The sequence below is a fragment of the Trachymyrmex septentrionalis genome, unplaced genomic scaffold, assembly GCF_001594115.1.
Source record: "Trachymyrmex septentrionalis isolate Tsep2-gDNA-1 unplaced genomic scaffold, Tsep1.0 scaffold269, whole genome shotgun sequence".
Taxonomy (NCBI): domain Eukaryota; kingdom Metazoa; phylum Arthropoda; class Insecta; order Hymenoptera; family Formicidae; genus Trachymyrmex; species Trachymyrmex septentrionalis.
This window is the reverse complement of record NW_017305429.1, coordinates 51852-58089: the sequence shown is the minus strand read 5'-3', so window position 1 is coordinate 58089 and position 6238 is coordinate 51852. Positions and strand designations below refer to the sequence as shown.

The following is a 6238-nucleotide window of genomic DNA, read 5'->3' as shown; positions in this document are numbered from 1 at the left end:
TCAATGACGGAATTTCATGCACTATATGTATGCTACATTTGCGTCATTTGTAACATTTACTACACATTGAGCGTGTGTATTATTGCAGTTTCTTATTTTCAGTATTTATATTTTTGCAGTTTAAATGCACAAAATACGATTCAATTCTTCTCGAATCTGATCATGTTTTAATGATCGAACGTTGATTCTAGTTAATCGTTTTTGCTCGGTCGATCGGTTTCTCCAATTTCGTCATTAAGAAAATCTCGAAAACTTTCTCCGCGAAGCAGGAGATTATTACTATTGATATAATTTCCGGCGAGATGTGTAATAATCTTTTTAACAAAGTCTCTGTTTTATTACATATTCACGTATATTTAACCAGAAGGGCGTTCTCCATGCAGCAACTGACTTTCCGGCTGCCGTGTAAAGAAAGCAATATATTGCATAATGGAAAAAGAGATAGTTGCCCGGTGACTATATCAAAGACGGCTGGATGTAGAGTAATACGCATAACTCGACCAGCTGGTTTAAGGAAATCTCAAATAGTCGCCGTCGAGCAACATTTTTCCATAATTTCCTCGCTAAATATGATACGCCAATCAGTTCGCTTCTCATCGTCATTAATCTTATCTCTCTTTATTGAAATAATTGATTACATACCGCAATATGTTTTAGACTAATATTAACAAAATTTATTAAATAAAAAAACTTAACAATTAATTTACTTTAAGTTTTAATCCGATTTTTAATGAAAAAATCGTATAATAGTAGTGAAAAATAAGGTAGCAGTTCCACTGTCGGTTAAATTAAAAAAAAAATCTATCTTGAAGATCTGTTGTTTAGTTTCGAAAACATATTATAGTTTAACATTTCTAAATTAATGTTTAATAATATTACATATTGTTTTATTTAAATTAAAAATAATATAGGTTTGACTATGTTGATATTTAAAATTGGTTTATTTTTTTTAAAACTATTGTATATTGAATACAATAACTTCATGAATGTAATAGTATTTTAAACAAAACATTGCACTAGTCTTTCTATCAAATATTAATAAATCAATATTGATATAATTGTATATATTGATATAAATGTAATATACAATTTACACGAGCTTACAAAAGTTTTTATCATAACTTTTTAATTGAACTGATTCATGCATGTAGCATGTGCGAATGTGAAAAAGAAAAAAATGAAAATATGAGTGAATTCAAACGTGCGCAATGGCATGTTACAGAAGTACTTTCTCTAAGGTAGCAACATTGTTTCAAGTCGAGGGACTCATATTGAGAGACCTCAGAAGTTCGCCAACTCCAAGAATTTTATAAAATTAACTCGGTCACGCACGGTGGAGCAGGAATTATGACACGTGCCTAGCGAGAGACCAACGAGAACCGGTTGGGCGCAACGCGAAATCATTTGGTTGCAAGATAAGGAAGTCGAGCATTTAAACTGCATTTATCTCGATAGCACAGTCATTAACCCTAAATACTGATCGCATTCTTAGGCGTTAATTAAGTGTTAAATTTCATTATTCCAAATTTTACAAATTTGAAATTTTTCCAAAAGGAAGGGAAATTCCATTAATTAAGAAATTTGAACACAAAGTAAAAATTGGCGCATTAGAAAAAATTATAGATATTTTATTATAGAATAATACATTTTAATATTTTAATTAAATGTTAATAAAAAAAGTATTAAAAAAATTTTACCTCTAAGAATAGAAAGACAATGATACTAAATAAAAAAATTCATATTTTAGAACACATTTTGCTTTTTTAAAATTAATTACAAAAGAGGTGTTAAATCTGGAATACATCACGAGATTTTTAGTAAATTTTATTATTTATTATAAATAATAACCGAAAATAGAATGTGCGATATCATAATTAATATTTAAATATTTTTTAAATGTAAGAGATTTTTTTTAATGAAAAACGAAAGCAAAAGTTTAAATTTCTATTTTTAATCTTTATGTTAAACCTTAATATTAAAACTAAATTTTTGCACACACAAGATATTAAAATTATTCTAATAATCTCTGTTAAAAATTCTTTAAATATATAATAAAATAAAAAATATATAATAATTATATAATAAAAACAAGTAATTATTATATTAATAAATTAGAAATAATTACTTATATAGAGATATAAATTCAAATACGTACATCAATAGAAAAATAAATATACGTAGACATAAAAAAATAATTTTTTTAGATTTTAATAAATTAATTATCGTAGAAAAATGTAGCAAAATTAAATTTAAATAAATATAAATCTGTGTATAAATGATATTGCATTCAAAACTGCTAAGGCCCAGTTTCACAGTTCATGGTCAACTCTTAACCGAGGTTCAACTTGTTTCTCATCTTTTTCCAATTCTAAACTTGGAAAGAGACAATGAATAAGTTTAATCCCTCTTGGTTATAAGTTAACCGTTGTGGAACTGGGCCTAAGTTTTATTTTCATATCTTTACAATTTCAATTTACATTAACACAATTGTAATTTATATAAACAAAATTTTAAAAATCCAAATTTTTTCGAGTATCTTTATTAAAAACAAATAACAATCAACACAATACGACGATATATGGCTAGAATCTCTTAGTTCTTCAAAATATATTTCATTGAAATTTCACTGATTTATAAAGCTCACTTACCTGTCACTGACGAAAATACTAGGACAGTTCAATTCAAGACGGATAAAATACTGCAAAAGATTAACAACACACGCGTGCTTTATCTTGGCCAGCCGACATGTCACTCTCTTATATAGCGTATTCCGCTGAAAGTTGCCTCCACCAGATGAAGTGGATTCGGTCCTCTTCAAGGTAGTGGGAGACTCCTCGCGTCTGCATCATCGCACTTTTTTCTACAGGATGCACCTGTTCAGAAGTCCGTCAAATTTATTAAAATAATATAACAAACTTTTGTGTGCTGTTACTATCATTTGTTAATTAAAAGTATATTTGATTGCACTGCTAGTAAATTTTAATAACGATATAGAATTATTGGAAAGAAATCTAACTTATATAAAATCAAGTAAATACATTTTATTCTTATACTCAGTCAAGAAGATAAGTCATAGAAAATATAATTACATATATGTATATGTATATATACAATAATTAAACTTGACTGAACATAGCAATTTCAGGTCTTAATAAATATTGTTTTGAATTTCACAAAATATGAAAACTAGACATAAAAAGTCAAACAATAATAAAGACTCTGCAATTAATAATATAAATTAATAAAATAAAATAAACTTATTGATAGATAGTACCACACAAAACATTCTTTTACAAGTCTTCCAACGTTAAAGGCTCATTTCTAACTGGGAATGTTGCAAAGTTATTACGTAGTATTGAAATCTTCGTGAGATTTATAGTAGTTACTGAGATAATTAGGAGAACGAAAAGATTTCTTGATTAATTAATTTACAGTTTAAACGAATCTCACATTCTCCTACATCATAGAGAATAAAAACTTTTGCAATCGTTCCGTATCCTTTTCATTCAAAACGCAGAAGAAAAAACTAGGTGCACCCACGTGTGAAGCCCATGATATTGAAATTTTTGCAGCGCAATTGCGAGGAAAGCGTAATTGTAGATCATAATTGTCGAGGAAGCAAGATGTACTCTCCAATATATCTTGCGAGATAGTATAGTATAGAATCAAGATCGCATCTTAATTAAACGCAAGATGCACGATAGGATGGGAATGCATAAATAAGCATGAAACTCTATTAATCTGATCTGTCGATTCCGGAAGATCAGCCTGCGGATCTGCTGGCAGAAAGCGAATCACGCCCTTTCCTGTGTCGTTCCTTTTTCCTTTAACTTCCCACTATTCAACCATCTAACTGTAGATAAACAGATAAAGGAACTTACTGCTATGGAGCACCTTATTGTACGCTCCATCAGGATAACAACATGTGCGATTATACATAGTACAGCAAAAACATAATCCGATTTAATCAAAGACGTTCAATAAATATATTTTCTAAAAGTTTCGAGAAAGAATAAAGACATTTCCTTTGGAAATGACATAGTAAAAGTAAAGTAACTAAATAATATATGTATGAGAAATATATTAAAACTATCGAAAGTGTTAAAATATCATTAGAAAAATAAAAATAAACAAGTACATTAAAAATACAAATACTTTTCCAAATTTTGTGTACTTTAGTTTGTACAAGTCTAGAAACTTATATTATCTTATTATTATTTATTTCGTTTCTTTAATTATGTAGTCATTTCATAAATAATTGCAATAAAAGCATTTTTACTTATTTCCGTTATTTTCTCTTTGCATTCTTTTATTTCTATGAAAAGTATGATAAAAATCGGAAAAGTCTTTATTAAAAACGATGAAATCTCGAATCAAGATATATATAATCTCTCTTTTCTTTTTGTGTTTGTGAAATAATAATCGTCAATGGAAGTCATTTCGTTATTTTTAAAGTTTTTCGTTCTTAAAATAAGAAAACAGAAATTTCCAAAAAACAAATGACGAAATTAAGTGGAACAAAATTTCAAATTAAAAATTGTTTTTATAATTAATTATTAAATAAGAAATTGAATGATTTAGAAGATAATTTTCTATATCTTCTTTTTTTGTATAATCATATGAGATTTATAATTATACTCATACACTTATATCTCATTTTTATAAATAAAAAAATGGATCTATAATATTTAAATCTTTCTATTTTCTGTCGTAATATTTCGCTTACAAATGCGAGTAATTGCGGTTAAATAAGTCAGGTAACTCGATCTGTTACATGGGTGAGAAACACGTCCGGAAGTGTACAAAGTGTGAAGATAAAATTATTAATAACTAGAGTTCACTAAATTCTCTCTTGCAAAATAACAATTTCATTTGAATGTGAAGTAAATTCCAGTGGGATCATAAATTAATAGGCAAGTCAAGCATTAACAATTAACAAGGAATGGGGACAATCAGATATCAAAAATATTCGTAATATTCTTTTCATATACTTGATGCTTAAAAACATTCTTGTTTCTCTCTTGTAAAAGAATTAATAAAAAAAATTGAAACAAAAAATAAATAGAATATTGAAATGAAATAAATAGAATATTCAAGTTTCCCCCCGTATCATTGACAATAAATTGATTAAAAACATTAGATATATTAAAGTCAACATCATAAATTGTCAACTTATAAATTGAATGCAAATGTATTACTGTATAATACCATACGAATATTAGATAAAAACTGAAATATTATAAACATAAAATGTACATTTTATGTTTTTACTAATAAATTTATCACATACGACTAATTAGTGTTGGCTCTCATAGGCATCTTTATACCTAATTTATTCATCAGAGCCTTGACTATTCATTGAAATATTATAATTTCTGCCAGAGAATATTGTTATTAATTACATATACAATCACTAGAAATTGTAATTACGCAATAAATTTAATATACTTATTAAATGATTTATTATATAATTGCAATTAAATAATAATGATATCCAACTATAGGATCATTTCTCTAGAAATTATATATATATATATATACTTTTTTTATTTAAAAAATTGGCCCAATATATTATATTTTAGCATATATTGGTGAATAAAAAAAATAATTTTTGCTAATAAAGAAGAAATATCCACTGGCTCAATATTGAAATTCAATATTGGCTATAAAACAACATATAGTGTAAATCAATGTTGCGGAACCAATTTGTAACTAATAATTTATGCTGTTCACTTGAGTCAGTAGGCCGACAAGTGTAAACGTCTGTGAGATAAAATATTCGCAATATGTGTTTATTCATACATATATTACATTGTACAATTATTTATAGTATTAATTTTTATTTAAATCCTCAGCCAAACATTGACCAACAATAAAGTGACTAAATGAAACCGTAAGCTTCTTTAGGTACGTGTAATAAAAAGTTCCCATTTCAATGATAATATTCTCCATAATTGGACCAAAGTAAACAAACAATATTTACGTTTCTAAGATGCGTCAAATATGTATGACAGCACGCACTTCCGTGAGAATTGAAATCGTTTTATTCACCAATTTCTCATGAAATAAAAACATGTGCGTAATCTAGTAGATCAATATTTGAACTAGATTCCTTTCTTTTTGTTCTTTTATATAAAGTATTCCCGAAATCAGTTTATAATAATATAATTTATGGTCTAAAACATTAAAAGTCTAGATATTTAAAGATCATTGCAATCCTAATAATCGTACATAATTT

At 27.0% G+C, this 6238-nt stretch overlaps 1 protein-coding gene across 1 annotated transcript in view; it reads right to left on the bottom strand.

Annotated features, from left to right (window-relative positions):
* LOC108749129 overlaps positions 1-2746 on the bottom strand; it is a 9053-nt gene extending 6307 nt beyond the window's left edge. Inside the window, exon 1 of the mRNA XM_018487657.1 lies at positions 2649-2746. The gene's annotated coding sequence lies outside the window, so the exon portion shown is untranslated. The remainder of the gene's footprint in view (positions 1-2648) is intronic.
* Between the last annotated feature and the right edge of the window lie 3492 nt (positions 2747-6238).